The 18,900-nt window shown below is 38.1% G+C and overlaps 1 protein-coding gene across 1 annotated transcript in view; it reads left to right on the forward strand.

The window, feature by feature from the left end:
• LOC125237420 overlaps positions 1-18,900 on the forward strand; it is a 411,697-nt gene that overhangs the window by 147,646 nt on the left and 245,151 nt on the right. The gene's annotated exons all lie outside the window — the stretch shown is intronic.

The following is an 18,900-nucleotide window of genomic DNA, read 5'->3' on the forward strand; positions in this document are numbered from 1 at the left end:
AATAAAGCACAAATCAAATAAAAAGACTAATAGTTAGGTATCACATAATGATCGTCATATTAATATTCAGCGTTGACTCAGGACACTTGTGTGCGTTTTAATGAAATAAAATTTCGGTAAATGAACCCATAAATTACAAATATTTATGACTAGGTAAGAATTTAATGAAATCAACATACATTTAAATTTAAAACTAATTTTAATGTAGTTTTTATAAAATAAACAATTTTAGAATCTGTATTGAGCAATATAACACTTTAAGTTCTCGCGCTTTGTACACATATTTAAAGTCACACACAGGTCGAACGCGATTTTTTTTGGGAAAAAAGGTAAAAATAATGTTAATTAATCGCGTTCGACCTGTGTGTGACTTTAAATATGTATTAAGCAATTAAATTAAAATTTCAAACATTAAGTAAATAAGATTTATTCTATGAAAGACTATTCATAATCACTTTAAATAATGCAGGCACATGGACATTTGTACCTTATTCATATCTAGGTACGTATCCGAATGGCACAAACGCTCACAAAACGCTCACGAAACGAAACGCTCGTAGATATCTATCTGTATCGCTCTTGCGTATTGGCGCTACAGACCCAGACTACCTTTCGCGGCGTTTCGTTTTCGTTTGGCGTCGCAGAAATGCCATTCGGCTACGGGGCTTGTTATTTTTTTGGTGACGTCTCCTGAAACACCCTGTATAAACCAAAGCTCGTCCCATATGCAATTCAGAACACTGAGTGGGACAAGTGATATGCGAGTAAATTGTATAGGCATTATATTTATTGTATTATAATTCCTCCTTTTACGATTATTTCGTTTGTGGGTAGAGACAGTTAAAAAATAACGTGACAAAAAAAAATGACGTGACAAAAAAAATGACGTGACAAAAAAAAATTAAAAAAATGACGTGACAAAAAAAATTGTTAAATATTTTAAAATTACTTCTTTTTTAACCTTATTGCACATAAAAGTAATTATGGTTTCATGGATATAAAAATTTACTTTTTTCACATGTAGATTATCGCGTAAAGTACATTTAACTAACACAAAAAACAATATTTTTATTGAAATTTCATGCTTAATTATCGTCACTAAACTGACAGTGATTATTTTTTGTTAAAAACTTATGCTAAGGAAACGAAATTCTGAAAATGCCCGAGAACAGTGTATTAACACGTTCACTGCGTTACGGGGGTTTTTGAACCCCGTACGCTGTCATCACTCAGTGCGGGTGAGAAAAATCGTGTTCACTCCGCTGGTGCGGAAGCTGTATTTTGGTCATTTTTACAACTACGAAAATGACAAATATACATTTGGATTTCTGTTCAAAAGTATTATTTATTCATATATTAATTATATACGGGGTCTCAGGAACCCCGTACCGACCAGGGGACAAAAATTATCTTCTAGTGCGATACGGGTCTCCGTGAGCCCCGTAAAAGAATTTGCTGGCCCGTACGGGGTTGTGGGCACAGTATCGCTAGTGCAGTGCTTACTGAAATACTTGTTATCGGCAAATTAAAAATGAAGCGCTCGAACCACACGTTAGAACTACTATATTCCAAAAACAAAGGTTATCCCACACAATAAACGTCAAAATCACCACAAATTGACATCTAATTGCAGGCAGGTAATTAAATATTTGTTTTTAATATGTAAAAACGGTGGTGGTTTATCTTATTTTATTTATCTTTGTTGCTTAATTATATTAACTACTTTCACAAAAATACAAGAGTGCGAAGTATCATATTTTTGATGTGTAATTTTTTTATTAAAACAGCATATACATCGATTTTTTTATTTCCCATCACTACTAATTTATCGACCTTAATATATTACATGCGTTACGGGGTGTACTAAACCCCGTATTTTTTCAATTTTAGTGCGATACGGGGATAAAATAACCCCGTATTTTCTTTTCTATATAATTTTCTGAGTTTTTATCGTATACACGTGCGGGGATAATGAGACGTAGGAAATTTCATACTCTTACAGTTAGTCGAAAAAAATATTGGAAAATCCAATATTTCAGGAACTTACAGCACTTTTAACAGACTTAGGCGTACGGGGCACTTTTATACCCGTAACGCACTACGATGTAAACTATTACGGGGCGGATTGGGCCTCGTAACGCACTAGACTTTGGGTTAAGGTTTTGGCTTGCCGCAGCGAACGTGTTAAAGGAAAAGGTCCTTTTTGTACCAGAAGCACTAGACCCTTTAGGCATGTAACGTACAGCTGCGTTCGTGGCCCACGAAGTGGTCTCGCCGGAAGATCAGCGCTGACCCCTGGGTCAGCATCTATGCTGAGGCGGGACCATTTCGTGGTAAACCCGTCATACATTTTTTAATAATAATTGTAAAATTTATGTAATACTTATGTAGATAATTATGTGTTTACCATGAATAAACTATTGAATCTTGAATCTAACGCCACATACAGCCGCCAGCCTCCGAACTTGTATCCTAAGAGCATTTGTACTTTTCACACCTTTATGCCACCTATAACTATAACTATGCTAAACCTAACCCTTACCCAGCCCAAGGGAAAACTAAAAAACCGGCCAAGAGCGTGTCGGGCCACGCTCAGTGTAGGGTTCCGTAGTTTTCCGTATTTTTCTCAAAAACTACTGAACCTATCAAGTTCAAAACAATTTTCCTAGAAAGTCTTTATAAAGTTCTACTTTTGTGATTTTTTTCATATTTTTTAAACATATGGTTCAAAAGTTAGAGGGGGGGGACGCACTTTTTTTTCCTTTAGGAGCGATTATTTCCGAAAATATAAATATTATCAAAAAACGATCTTAGTAAACCCTTATTCATTTTTAAATACCTATCCAACAACATATCACACGTTGGGGTTGGAATGAAAAAAAATATCAGCCCCCACTTTACATGTAGGGGGGGTACCCTAATAAAACATTTTTTTCCATTTTTTATTTTTGCACTTTGTCAGCGTGATTCATATACATATTGGTACCAAATTTCAGCTTTCTAGTGCTAACGGTTACTGAGATTATCCGCGGACGGACGGACGGACGGACGGACGGACGGACGGACGGACAGACAGACATGGCGAAACTATAAGGGTTCCTAGTTAGTTAGTTATTTATTCATCAAACAATATTACATTGTATTTGAAATTAATTATCGCTAAAATACTTAAAACTAACATGCAATCAATTTACAATATTACATTAAAATATAACATCAAGGAATTTATACAGAGATTGAATTAGGTATGTCGAAATGTATTATACTTTAATCTAGGATTAGGTATGTCTAATTTAATCTATTTAAAGCTCTTCCACGGAATAATAGCACTTCTCTAACAAGATTTTTTTAATTTGTTTTTGAATATTTGGCTACTGGTAAGTGACTTCAACTCGACTGGTAACCTGTTAAAAAGGACAACAGCCTGGTAACCTGCCGCATGCTTCACTACTTTGAGCCTGGTGCTCACTGTATGAGGCAAATCTTTACGCCTCGACGCTAAACGCCTGTCCCTCTGTTCTGAAGTTTCAATTGAGTTCAAATTTTTAACTAAGTCCGTGAGTAAAATCAATATGTAAAGGCTGGGAACAGTTAAAATTTTAAAATCTAAAAAGTACTGTTTACTTGGTGTATACTGTGGGACCCTTGCCATTATTCGTATTGCTCTTTTCTGAGCAATGAAAGCAGCTTGTACATGTACATTATATTTGTAGCTGTTGCCCCAAAGTTGAATACTGTACCGCAATTTTGATTCAACCAGAGCATGGTAAACCATTTTAAGTTGATTCAGTTGCAGTTCATCTCTTAGACTTCTGAGGGCATAGCACGCGCTGTTTACTGCATTTATCACAGCAGATACTTCTGGCTTCCAGTTCAGATACGAATCTATGTATACGCCTAAAAAATTGGCTTTCTCCACCTGATCTATCATGTCTCCCTCCATGTAGATCTGCAAGGCGTCTTTATTTTTGGATGTGGTTCTAAATAACATAACGTTAGTTTTTTTGGCATTCAGTTTCAGATCGTTAGCTTGAAACCACCTAGTGAATGTCTCCAGGGCATAACTTACCTTAACATTCAGTTCAGGTATACTGCTTGCTGTTACAACAGCATTTGTGTCATCCGCAAAGACAACTAAAGTAGTGTCGAGGACGTTGTACTCAATGAACTTAATTAGGTCGTTGGTAAAAATAATGAAAAATGTAGGTCCTAATATAGATCCCTGAGGAACACCTCTGTGCGTGTTGGCAATGCGTGATCTGTAGGCCTTTTCGTGCTGATTTTGAGTCCACTGAATCTCTACAAAGAGCTTCCTGTTTGTTAAGTACGCATCAAAAAGGGCTAGCGAGCTACCTCTAACACCATAAATAGTGCTCCAGCTTATTCAGCAGTATGTCATGATTGACCATATCAAAAGCGGAGCTGAGATCAAGCAGAATACCGGCTACTTTTTTCTTAAGGTTGAGTTGACTGACAACGTCCGCGACAAGAGTGCTAATTGCATCGTTTGTGCCTCTACTCTTTTGATATCCAAACTGTCGCTCATTTATGATTTTGTTAAGATACAGGTGCCTAGTAAGCCTGTCCTTCATCACTCTTTCAAGCAGCTTGGACAGTGTAGGTAACAGTGAGATGGGCCTGTAGTTTTTCTGATCGGTTTTCGAACCCTTTTTATGCACTGGGAGAACCTTAGCTATCTTGAATTGGTCTGGAAACACAGCATTTTCCACGCACTGATTAAATAAACATGCTAGTGGACCTGCCAAGATATCCTGCCTAGTTGACTACGGAACCCTAAAAAACCATGTGCGAACAGAGATAATCTGAAACAAAATGTAATTTATCCCGATTCACTTTACGCCCTCCGTAACCCTAAAACCTAGTTATTTCTGAGCCACGGATATCCACGTGTTAGACGTTGCATTATTTATTAAACTAGCTTTTGCCCGCGGCTTCGCTCGCGTTAGAAAGAGCCAAAAAGTTTGCCCTACGACATTCGCGGCACTAGAAAGTTTGCAACTATGTACAATGTGAGGATACTCCTTTTTAAAATTTTTGTTTCCGGGAATACCACGAGCGCCAGTTAATACCACAGTTTATCTGTGTGGTGACGGTTTCTTTTCATAATTATTCTTCAATAATGAAATCTTCAGTGGGAAAGTTCGGAATGGAGAACAATGGAATATCAGTAGGCCATTTACGATGAATTAACAACAAAATAAATAGAAATCACAGTCCCCAGGGTGCCAAGAGACCAAATTCAAAATTAACTATGTACCTATAATGACGAAATACATTTAAATTGAGAATGAACACGCCGCCCTACCTATACGAACTAACTACGTGTACGATATCTTCAGTAGGTAGTCTATGGTCGGAGGGCCACAAATATAAATCAAAGGGGCCTAGGGGCCATTCTACCGGGGCCTCGATAGGCCGGAGTCAATTTCAACCTCTTATGACGAAACCAAATCAGACTGAGTCTATACGTGAACCTATATGAAGTCAATGACAGTCCCAGTTCCTAGTTTCGCTGATGATCTTGGGTTCGGCTACTAACTCCTCGATCTCGGCATTCTTCCGCATCCTCTAGGTGCCAACGTCTCTCTGAATTGGTCCCAGGATCTTGCCAAAAACCTTTCTCTCCTCTACCAGGACTTTCAGTGTCAGTCAATCAGTTCTCCAAAATGCGATATCTTCAGGACGTAGTCTATGGTCTGAGGGCCACAGATATAAATCAGAGGGCCCTAGGGGCCATTCTGCCGAGGCCTCAATAGGCCGGAGTCAATTTTAACGAGCTCTATGACGGAATAAAATTACGTTGAGGCTGTTAGAGAAAACGGGATTCATCAAGTATTTTTGGGGATTTTTTGCCATTTTGTTTTATTAGGTATCTGTCAATTTTAGAACTTTACGAAGGTCCAGGGTGGCTAGCCGAATGGCACAATCGCTCACGAAACGCTCACGAAACGAAGCGCTAGTAGATATCTATCTCTATCGCGCTTGCGTATTGGCGCGACAGAGCCAGCGGCGTATCGCTTTCGTTTGGCGTCGGAGAAATGCCATTCGGCTACGGGGCCTGGGTTTGAGACCTGGTATGCATGGTCGCGCGATAAATGACAAAACATCAGGGGCGCATTTCTCGAAGCTACAAGTTACAATTTACAAGTGGTTTTCAATGTCTAATATGACAAATTGGAAAGAGACTTCCGCTTGTAACTTGTAACTTTCAGTTTTGCGAAATGGGCCCCAGGCCGTCCGTATCGCACTATTTGTAAGTGCGATAGAGACGCACCGATGCGATAAAGTTTATAGAACTAGTGTGCTACAAGCGCTGGAGGAATAGGTAGTTCGTTTGTCCCTTTCTATCACACCCATACGTCGGAACTTTATCGGCTTGATAACTTTAGTGAACATTTATGAATAAGGCAACTAAGTGCGTTATAAAAATAATAAAATATAAATAAAGCCACTAAAACTTTTATGCAAGGTCGATTAATTCTAAAATATCTACTTATATCTCAAGAGAATTAGCCTAAGAGCATTTTGATCATATTATTCAGAAGTTGCGTAGTTTCTGCATTAATTTAAAAGGCCTGAAACACTTGGGACGAAATGCGTTAACCTCGGGATTGAAAGTAGTGTTTAAAGGAACTTGAGTACCTATTTTAAGTCTAAGTCCCTGCAGGGTTAGCACATGATTGCCGCGGGCCGCGGGAGTATATCGCCGCGTGACAGACTATCCCTCCTTATGTCATTAATTAGTACATACATACAACCACGCCTGTATCCCATAAAGGGGTAGGCAGAGCACATGAAACTACTAAAGCTTCAGTGCCACTCTTGGCAAATAAGGGGTCGAAAGGAAACGAAACTGTGACATTGCAGTGATAGGTTGCCAGCCTCTCGCCTACGCCACAATTTAACCCATATCACATAGTCGCCTTCTACGACACCCACGGGAAGAAAAGGGGTGGTGAAACTCTCAACCCGTCACCATCGTTAATTAGTACAGTTCGAAAAAGACGTGTCATCTATCTCGAGGTAATCAACATGCTAGGCATAATGATCCCACCAAAAACGAGTAAACGAACAAAAGATAGGATGTCGCAAACGTGTCAATAAAAGTTCAGCGCTCAGCGACGAACTACACAAGGTGCTCGCGAGGAACCCGCATAACTTGAACCACGCGTTTCTGAGGCAAAAGGAAAGAACAAATGTAATATGAATTTTAAAAATTTTCGCAAAAAAAAAAAAAATCCTTTTCTTTAACTTTTTTGGACGTATTTTCACATAAAAAGAATTTTTATGCATAAAGTTGAATACCTTATAAATTTTCTTAAAACTTTTTTGGATTTTTCTACACATTTTGACATCTATCAATGACTACTGTGAGACTATGCTCCACAATTGCGCATCAGCGCCGTTGCGACCTTTTCTCATAACAATACTCGTCTCTTTTATTGGCATAACTCTGAAACTAGACGAAATAGAAAAGTATATGACATTTTAGTCTTAAAATGGACCAAGAAGCCGTTAAAGTTTATGGGTTCCTCGCGAGCACCTTGTATACTCCATACAGTCCATACATCAGTAAATCCTTTTCTTTAGGGTGCTAGAGAAAAGGATATATTTTTCTTACTTCTTATTTACTGTATATAACTCGCTTGCGCTATCAGTTAATAGAAGAATAAGTACAACTCTATACATCAGCATTTGTACAATTAAGTGACATCTAGCGACAATCACGCGTCAACTAGCGTAAATTATCAGTACTGCTACTTGTCACGACGATAAATGTCGCGACGAACGAAAAGTCTAATGCTCACCAATGTTTAGCTAATATCACAATAGTATTAATCAGTGCCCCGTGTGGTGACGGGTTAAGAATTTCACCACCCCCTTTCTTCCCGTGGGTGTCGTAGAAGTCGACTGTGGGATATGGGGTAAATTGTGGCGTAGGCGAGAGGCTGGCAACCTGTCACTGCAATGTCACAGTTTCGTTTTCATTCAATCCCTTGTTTGCCAATAGTGGCACTGTAACTTTAGCAGTTTCATGTGCTCTGCCTACCCCTTTATGGGAAACAGGCGTGATTGTATGTATGTTGTATGTATGCATGTATTAATCAGTATTCTGTTTTCAATTCCTTCTGCTTGTAATATAAGTTGTAAACTGTTCTAATATTAAATTTTTGGCAGACGAGACACAGCTGCCACCTAGTATCGAGTAGTGGTACTGATATGATAATCCACACTATTTGACGCGTGATTGACGCGTGATTGTCGCTAGATGTCACTTAACTATGCCTGATACAAATAACCCGCATTTACTTGTGTATGGAGTTAGAACTCTTCCCTTTATTTATCTATGCTTTTATTTTTGTTCGTTTCTATCACCGATACTAGTTCACCGTTTATTCATTAGTAATTACATCAGAAGAGTCAAAGTGCTCCCAAATCTTTAGACACGGAAATTATTTTCAGTACAGCTACAAGATGGTGCTTTTTGCTCGCACTAGTGCGCAAAGTGGTCATTTCTTGTCAGGTCGATACTTCGGAGGGCCATCTGTACTGAAAAACGTCGTACAATACTATTTTATGCTTATTTTCGGGTCAACCAATCAATACTAATATTGGGTTGGCACAAAAGTAATGAGACACTTGGTTTACGTTTTATATTTTTTATTATTATTACAATACAAAAAGCTTAATCGATGATGCAATCACCATTAGCATCTATGACTTCTTGCCAACGATCCGGCAAAGTTTGGATGCCTTTCGCCTAGAACTCTGATGGCTGTGCCTCGAAAAAGTTGTTCAACTCCACCTGTTCATCATGGAAATCATTGAATTGTTTACCCCGAAAATGTCGTTTCAGGGCTCTAAAGAAATAAAAGTCTGATGGTGCGAGGTCTGGAGAATAAGGTGGGTGGGGTATCGTCTCCCAGCCCAAGTTCTGCAGCTGTTGGCGAACGGTAGATGCGACATGAGGTCGAGCGTTATCATGTAGTAAAATTACAGTGGCTCGTCTTCGTCGTTTTTTCTTGATAACAGAAGATAGTTCGGTGAGCTGTGTTGAATATTTGTTAGCGTTTACAGTTTCATTGTGTAATAGTTCATGAAACAGCATGCCTTGCGAGTCCCAGAAACAACAAAGCAAAACTTTTAAGCGGTTCTTTTGACTCAGCTTCGGTTGAGTTGGTGGCGTTTCTTCTCGAGGCAGCCAAAAAGCACGACGTGTATCGTTCTCATAATAAATCCATGATTCATCTCCCGTAACCAGATCAGTCAAAAACTCTTTACGTCGGGGTCGCAGCAAAAGTGATTGACAGATGGCGACACGGACTGCACGACTGGCGTCGGTAAGGATGTGCGGTACCCATCGAGCCAAAACTTTTCGATACCCAAGCTCATGCAGATGGTATTCCACAGCGTGGTGACTGCAGTTAAGTGCTTCCGCTAATTCACGAGTAGTAGCATCAGGATTCGACTGTAGTTCGCGGCGTAAATCGTCATCATTGAATGCAGGTGGTCGCCCTGAGCGTGACTGACTTTCAAGGCTCCTGTCTCCTGATTTAAAACGGTCAAACCATCTGGACACCGTGGCATGGCTTGTACTTCCAGCGCCCAATGCAGTGTTGATATTGTCAGCCGCAGCCCGCGCACTGTGGCCTAACAAGTACTCGTATAAGTAAAGTGTTCGAACTTGTCGCTCGTCCATTTTATTTCAATCTAACTAAACCAATAACGAGGGCGGCTTTATATACCCTCACATTAGAAATACCTAGAATGTTCTACAACATACTAGAATTTATCGAAAACAATTAACTTAAGAAAGGAAATGTATAGAGTTTTGTAGAGTGTGTCATTACTTTTGTGCCAACCCAATATAAATGGGAAATTAATGTGTGTGTCTGTTTGCTTGTCCATCTTTCACGGCAAAACGGAGCCACAAATTGACGTGATTTTTTAAGTGGAGATAGTTGAAGGGATGGAGAGTGAAATATACTACATTTTGTCTCTTTCTAACACGACCGAAGCCGCGGGCAAAAGCTAGTTCTCATAATTAGTTAATTGTCATACGGTGTTGCAAACTTATAACTTTTTTTTTTTTTTTTTTTTTTTTCAGGTAAGTTTCCTGGAGCACTCACCGGTAAAGTAATTAACTGAGGAGATATTTTTACGGCCCTCATTCCTGGCCGCATGTTCCTGTTGGTTATTTGTGTGGGTAACTCGAATAAGATTTTTTCTACTCCCGAACTGTTATTCGTCATTTACAGGGTCGAGCATAGATCGTTAAACCCCTACATAAAAGATGCCCGCCCCCGCCCGGCATCCCGCGCACCTGCGCATTCGATATAGCTCTTAAAGTATTGTTAGGTAGCCTTTAAGGGATATAGCGTGGGTGCGCGGGGCGCCGGGGGTTGCGGCGGCGCGGGGGAGTGCGAGCGACAGGGTGAGTGCAGGATCATTACAGAGGACAAGTCAAAATACAGGGAACAGTGCGAATTTCACGAAAGTTATTCTAGAAAACTATTAAAAAGTAAGTGCATGGTCGTAGAAAAAGTATTGTATGCAACGGTGTTTAACTGAGTCAAAAAATACTCGTGGCGTCTTTATTAACAATTTTTGGCTTCGCCTCAAATTGTTACTCACGCCACTCGTCTTTTTTGACCTCACTTAAACGCCAGTTGCATAAAATACTATTAATACTAACCCTTTTGAAGCAAGCAACGTTTACGAGTATAAACGTCGCCACATAAGCGATAACTGAACTTTAATCACACCTCGGACAATAATGAAAGAAGCGCGTTCCTACGCCTACAGTCTAAGCTCGTTTAAGCGCACGCGTAAACATGCTTGTATGAGTGAGATATGATAAATAGATAGATAGATGGTATAATCTTGGGTCGAAACGTTCGGTTTTCGTCACGTTTCTAAATTTGTCCGACTCTGGTTTCGTCAGCCATTCTTCATTCGTTAACTTAGTTTGCACTCATTATCGTCTTTGACCATAATCAGTTGTTGGCCTTTTTCTTATTTCGACTCGATCGTTTTTCGTCATTTCGTATTTGGACATATTTTAAGTTAGTACCGACCTAAGACTGCGAAAAAACACGAAAAACATAGATTTAACAGCGAACATGCCGAACGAAGATTAATTATGACGAGTCAAGAACGAGACGGATTAAGATCAAGATGAACAACGAAATTGACTGTAGTTGAGAAAGACCATCGACGATCGTGACGAATAAAGAATGGCTGACGAAAGCAGAATCGGACAAATCGAAAAACGAACGAGACGACCCAAGAGTATACCAGATAGATAAATAAATAAATAAATATTATAGGACATTCTTACACAGATTGACAGAGCCCCACGGTAAGCTCAAGATGGCTTGTGTTGCAGGTACTCAGACAACGATATACATAATATACAAATACTTATATACATAGAAAACATCCATGACTCAGGAACAAAATCTGTGCTCATCACACAAATAAATGCCCTTACCGGTATAGGTAGAAGCTTTATTTGAATACAACAATAACACACAATTACAAATGCAACACAGAATAACAAGAAGATAAACTCAAATATACATTGACTTATGACAGGTCGACTAGTCGCGTACTTGACAGGGCGGTAACTGTAAGGTAACCGATAGCGGGTGGGCGGCATTTTCAACAGGGCCGAGACCATACTGTACGATAGTACTCTTTATTATACTGTGATTTAATTAAATGAGAAAGAAGAGCAGATTTTTCAATATTAGCAAATTGCTTAGATTGGTTTTGACTAAGGTACAGCGGCGCAAATCTCGACTGGGGGGCAAATATAACTGGTCGTTTTTTCCATGTTTTTACAATGTTTGCATCTAAATATACAGCGTGTGGATTCCATACGGGCGAATAATGTATCCAGTTATAGTATCTAATCATACGAATCATATAGGATAATCATTTTATTAAAAAGTGTTTTTAATTAAGAGTAATTATTTTTTTAAATCTGACCAAGCAGCAATGTACGCCGTCCATATTAACTTGACATGACATAAACGTCATGTCGTAATGACGTTTAGGTAGGTACGCTAATTGATGTGGACGTAATACATTGCGTGCTGAATTATTATGTATGAAAAAAAAAATCTCATCTATTCAATAAAAAAACCATGTAGTTAGGCTCCTTAGGTCCAATACTAATCGTTATTGAAATATTCGCCCGTATGGAATACACACGCTGTATAAAAGAAGAAACTGACTGACTGACTGACATATCAACGCTCCGCGGTCAAAACCGCTGGTTCTAGAGATTCCAAATTTAGCACGTAGGTTCCTTATAAGGGTCTACCCCTTAGAGGACAAAGAAAGGATTTTTCAAAATTCACCTCTTAAGGGGGTGAAATGGGGGTCCAAAGTTTGTATAGGAAAACACGATTAAATTAGTACGCGGGAAAAAGCTAGTTATTAAATAGAGTGTCCACCAGTTATATATGGTAGGCGTGTTCAGTGGATACATGTAGAACTCAACACCATAGTGTAATAATGGAATAAATGGATCAGTTATAATAATTGACCCCCAGTCGAGATTTGCCCCACTGTACCTTATCTCGCTTGAAAGAATAGATTTCATATTTTATTAAATATTAGCAAATTGCATAGATTTGTTTTGACTATTTTTAAAAGAAGCTGATTTGACTACAAGTAGTATATTGTGTGCATTATACTGCCCTCATAAGGCAATTGGCGGTATCCCAAATAAAATTTTAATGCCATATACCTTAAGTTTTCTAACTGGCAGTTCTATTTGCAAATGTTTTTGATTTTGAGATACCGCTAATTGATTTACCGGGGCAATATACTGATTTCCTCAAACCCTGACTCGCCCACGCACGATCAGCATTTACAATATCTCTGCACCAATATCCATTATTCCTGAAAATTATTTCCGTGACGAAAGTGCTGAAAAATGATAAGGAATCGGTAACCCATTAGAACGAGAGGCAGTTAATCATAATGATTAATAATGAATATCGCCCGCTAATAACGGCGGAAAAATTGTGATTAAATTCAATTTGAGATTCGTTTTTAACCCCCGACGCAAAAACGACGGGGTGATATAAGTTTGACGTGTCTGTCTGTCTGTGTGTGTCTGTCTGTGGCATCGTAGCTCCCGAACGGATGAACCGATTTAGATTTAGTTTTTTTTTTGTCTGAAAGCTGAGTTAGTCGGGATGTTCTTAGTCCATGTTTCATGAAAATCGGTCCACTATGTCACGGTCGGGGGTTTTTTAAAAATTTTAATTTTGTGGTTAGGTTATTAACGATAATAATTGAGTAGGTATTCTTTGAATAACTGAAAAATAGAAGGTTTTAAATTTCTTCAGACAGAGTAAGGGAGTTCATAAATGTGACGTTATTTGGGTAAAAGGACCTTATACTCGATGGCGCTTACGTCCCGCGGCGTCGTATTTGTACACGAACATCGCTCATAACGCCGTAAGCGCCATCAACAATAAGGTCCCTTTACCCAGATAATGTCACAAATCGTCACTACTTTGAAAAAATCTCGTATCTCACGCTGCTCCTCAAAGTTAAAATGCAGTAAGTCTATATGCATTCCATACATACTACAATTTTTTTTTCATTGACAGACGAAGATACAAGTTTTTTTAAAAGTAGTGACGAAATATGTTTATGAAGAGATGGAATTTTCCCCTATTTAAAAGTACTCCCTGTAGAACATGTAGGAACTATGTATTTTGCAATCTCTTAAGAGGCACACCGCCTAGAAAAAGCTGCTCTCAAACAATCAAAGTAACGCTCTCGCTTTTAAACAACATATATCTATGAATCCAGAGACAAACTATCGTGAAGTCACGAATCTGCATTGGGCTAGCGTGGGGACTACCTAATACTTTTAGACCGAGCCCTATGCTTGAGAGGATGCCCTATGCCTGTGCCCAGCAGTGGGACGTAAGGTACAGCGGGACAAATCTCAACTGAGGGACAATTGTAACTAAACCAATTTTTTCCATTATCACTATAATGTTGAGTTCTACATGTATCCACTGAACACGCCTACCATATATGACCGGTGGACACTCTATTTAATAATGCAAACATTGTAAAACATGGAAAAAATGGACCAGTGACATTTGCCCCCCAGTCGAGATTTGCCCCGCTGTACCTTATATATATTTATAGGCTCAGTAATTTATTTATCTTTAAATGTTTCAAAATCATAATATTGCTTTCTAAATAATTTGCCAAGCATATTACGAGTAAAACATAACTTATATCATTATATCCATAAACACCGTTAACGCAATCATGGTATCTTCCTTATTACATATTTATTAGATAACTCGCGGTTAGCTCCTTAATTCCACCCCCACACGATTCATAACATAAGCCAAACACAGATTAACATACACATATTGTTGTTTGGATACACCACTGAAACATATATTAAGTACTACTTTTTAATTCCACTCAGATAAAGCCAGATTAATAAACATATTACATATTGTTTAGATACACCACTACGTATTTACGTGATTATATGATGCAGGTACTTTGTTTAGACGTATAAACATTGGAAATAAGTTGGAATTAAAAATAGTGGTCATGGCCATGAAGTGCGGTATAATCTTAGATCAAATCAACTTATTATAATATTTTTTAAGTAGTCTCACTACTGTTATACCATAAACATTAAATAAATGTCATATACAAAAGAAAAAGTGACCAAGGCCTCCAAGTGTTCCGAGCTGGAATCGAACCAGCATACTCCGTTAACCGGACATCCGCATCTGCCTGTAAAATCACTCGGCCATCGGATCACGAAAGCAAGGGTCGAAATTACCGAACGCTTATGCCCCCCCCCCCCCCCGCCATCTCTGAGGTAGAACCGAAACTAGTTCAGTTAGACCTCCTAACTGAATCAACACGTCATGTGATTACGAGCTAGCGAAGAGTGAGAGAGAGTTTTTATTAGAAGGTATATGACATTTATTTAATGTGCGTTATTCAAGTAACCCATAATTTAGCCTTACCCAGTAATATTTGGTTTGGAGTCTAGGAGATGTGGAATCCCTATGAATACGCATGTTAATTTAATTATCTATCTTTCAACCATTCGCAATTTTCCAGCAGCATTAAGAGAAGTTTAGGAGAATTAGATTATTTTTCAGTACAGATTGTGTTTTTTTTACGCACTAGTGCGAGAAGTGGTTCATTATATGCCAGGTCGAAACTTCGGATGGCCATCTGTACTGAAAAACGTTGTACAAATGTCGTACGATACACGTGCGAAAAGGAAATTCGTTTCGAGCTTCCTTTTTTACGCACTTGTATCGTAATGTACTATTACACCCACAGATCAATACAACAAGATGGCCCTTACAGGGCGACTCGCGGTCACCAAGCATACGACAAATCAGGTTTATAAAAGTTTGAACGCGTGCGACACCGATCAGTAGCGCCCAAGTATACGACCCGCTAACAGTGTCCGTGTCCGCTCGGGAAAAAATCTTAAATAATCAATTTTGGTTGCAAACAATGGTCTCTTACAGCATAAAGTGGTGTGGCAAGTCTTCTAACACTTCTACATGTAAAAAAGATGGAATAACATTCCACAGTTAAGTCAAATTAATTATTTTGTTGAATATTGTTTATTGTCCGCGGAGTTCATTTATACTGGTCAATATGGTTGTGCTGAGCGGCGCCGAGGCGCGTCCATCCCTCTTTACCGAGTTAACAATGTGATATGCTATCCCTTTCACGTAAACGACTAGGCATGGGGCCATGTTAGTTTATGTCTGTTGCCGGAACTTCGTACTGCCGTTCGTACCATGTGCTACCATTTTATGAAATATAAAAGAAAGCAGATTTGTAATAGTGAATAATTATCTAGAATCTGTAGAGTCTGTAGTGGTATTTAGTTCATTGATTAGTTTAGAATATTTAGTTGGTTATTTAACTTAGTAAACGTAAGTAAAAATGCACAGTTTAGTTATTAGTTACTAGAATGATTTTTATTGAGATGCTATCACAATTATCATCCTCCTTGCGTTATCCCGGCATCGGCATTCGCCACGGCTCATGGAAGCCTGGGGTCGGCTTTGGAAACTACTACCAAGATTTGGCGTAGGCACTAGTTTTATGAAAGCGACTGCCATCTGACCTTCCAACCCGAAGGGTAACTAGGCCTTATTATAATTTAATTATAATATTATAATTTGTTGCAAAACAAATTCACCACAGTACTGGTACCGGTACCATTGTCTATAATAGACATGTCCCATTCCCATCCCTACTGCTAATCATAAAGGCGCGCCATTATTTGAAACGACCAATGGCAGCACCGTGCGCGCCCGCCTCACCCCGCAAGGATTGGTGATTTGCGTCTCGAACAATATCGCTTGCATTTGGCTTCTAGTGGGGTGTTCTGTGATTACACCCCACGAGGGATACATTTTGTTAAACAGTATAAATATAAACGGTTAAATAAAAAGGACCGTTCAAACTTTGCATAGTGACTTTTGAGGTCATGATTAACAACTTTTATTATGGGACTAATGTTGAAATCGCAAAAAAAAAATTGAATGTTTCATACATTCCGACTGTCATAATGCCGCTCATTTCTATGGAACAGTATTTTTTTTTTCGCGATTTCAACATTGGTCCCGTAGCAAAAGTTGTTCATTGTGACCTCAAAAGTCACTATGCAAAGTTTTAACGGTCCTCTTTATTTAAGCCTATGCATGTCCATCTTTTTTTATAACACGTCGGTGGCAAACACGTACACGGTCCGCCTGATAGAAAGCGGTCACCGTAAGATTTCCAACGGAACGTGAAACGCAAAATACCGACAGCATCATACTTTTTATTTTTACCAACAAAACATGCGTTGCGTATCTGCTCCATACATAATCTGTGCCATAACCTCGTAAACAAGCCACCAAATCAACGGGAATTAATTTCCAGCACAACAAAGGACGCTTTGTGCACAAGAATTTCTCTTTCTCGGCCTTTTATCATTATGTTACTATTGCAAAATGAACCGTGCTTTAATAACATTGAGTGCACTTTTATGATGAAAATGGATTCAGTTGCAGATAAGTAATTAGCTTTGTGCCACCCTGTATATACGAGGTGGAACAAAACAACAATATTTGAGTCTGTTGAACTTTATTTCTATTTGCCAAATGTTACTACGAGTATAATGATCATAAGCTCATTTTTAAAGTCCAAAAACAGTAAAACGTGTCAATATTATTATTGGTCATCTTCTAGATAGTGTTTTAGAACCTCTACCATGATATTTTGGCCGTTTTAGAATACCTTATTATAACTTACACGTCACGGTAAATGTATAACCTATGTAATTTTTGGGTTAAGTACATAATGGCAAAAAAGGGTAGAAATTATTAGGGGCGACACCGTTTTAGTAAACCGTGTTTGTTGTCATTATTAACAATGAATAATATTATTATTAGCTGCACTTTAAAAAACATTTGCATGCTTAATCAGCAAAATATGTCATTGTGCACAAATATGGTAAACGCAGCTATTAACGCCCCCCTTAAGGCAATTTTACAATCGGGTCTAATTATTAAGTATACACGTTGTTCAAACATTTTATTTTCCTATTATATGTGATACTATGATAATTAAAAAAGGTAAATATTGTGTTACTTGTACTCAAATTAAACATTATGATATTAAAAATCTATTTTTAAATTACTGAGTCGATTGCTACCATTAGCGACCCATAAAAATGCATATGAAGCTATCAACGATTTTTAAGCAGCTATTACCGATTGTGTTATAAGTATGAGTAATTACCTGAATGCCCAGCGAGTACACAGTACAGCAACACCTAGTATAGTGGCATAGTCCACAGGTAACGGGTAATTTATTAAAAACATGTTCAGCATTGTCATCGAAGATTAATTTCTATTGTACTTATTCCTACCTACTTTTGTACCTATTCATATAACATTTTTCACGTCTATCATGCCCACTAAGAAATAAAACAAAATGAAATCACAAATCAAAACAATTATAATATATATTGTGTTACTTTAAAAAATTTTAAAAGTTTGTTTAACCTTCGTATCTTGAAACCCTCGCAACCCTCAGATGCTACATTCTGAACCACTCGCTACGCTCATGGATCAATATTGAAGTCTTTAGCTCGCTCGAGTATCATTATTAGATAGTAGGTATCAATATTTGTACGTGCGATTAAACAACAAATTTGCCCCTTTGTAAAACAAATTTAACTTTTGTCGTGATATTTTTTCCTACAGTGCTGCAAGAGAGGCACAACCCAAGAGGCTGTATTAGGCAACTCTTCTTGGTACCAAAGCCACATTTTTGTTAAAACTTGTATGTTTGTAATAATTGTATGGCTTTAATAATATCCTTAATATTATAACCTACTTATTTAGGAACGATCGGTCATACCTTCTCATGGTTTGTAATAGCGATTTCTATGAGTCGTTAAAAGAATATGTAAGCACTAACGTAAAATGTATGATCGACCCATATTAAACAACATTATTATTGTTATTTTATTATTGTTGTGGCTACTAAACACTTTGTTATTACGTGATATTCAAAATTTTTGACAAAATCAGTTTTTATGGGTAAAACTCCTTCACAAACAATGTCTTACACAATATCCGTTTTCCAAAAATATTGTTATTTTAGTAAACTTTACAACGTCAAAAGAAGAAAACTAAGTACAAATGTGTATGTCGTTAATAGCTTTTTGAAAAAAACTATTATTTGGGTCTCAAATAATCTATAAACATACTTATGTTTCTGAAGAATAATATTGTAAAAGAAAGAAAAAACTTAACATGACGTTATAGTCATTACCGACCT

The sequence above is a fragment of the Leguminivora glycinivorella genome, chromosome 21 (assembly GCF_023078275.1).
Source record: "Leguminivora glycinivorella isolate SPB_JAAS2020 chromosome 21, LegGlyc_1.1, whole genome shotgun sequence".
Lineage (NCBI taxonomy): Eukaryota > Metazoa > Arthropoda > Insecta > Lepidoptera > Tortricidae > Leguminivora > Leguminivora glycinivorella.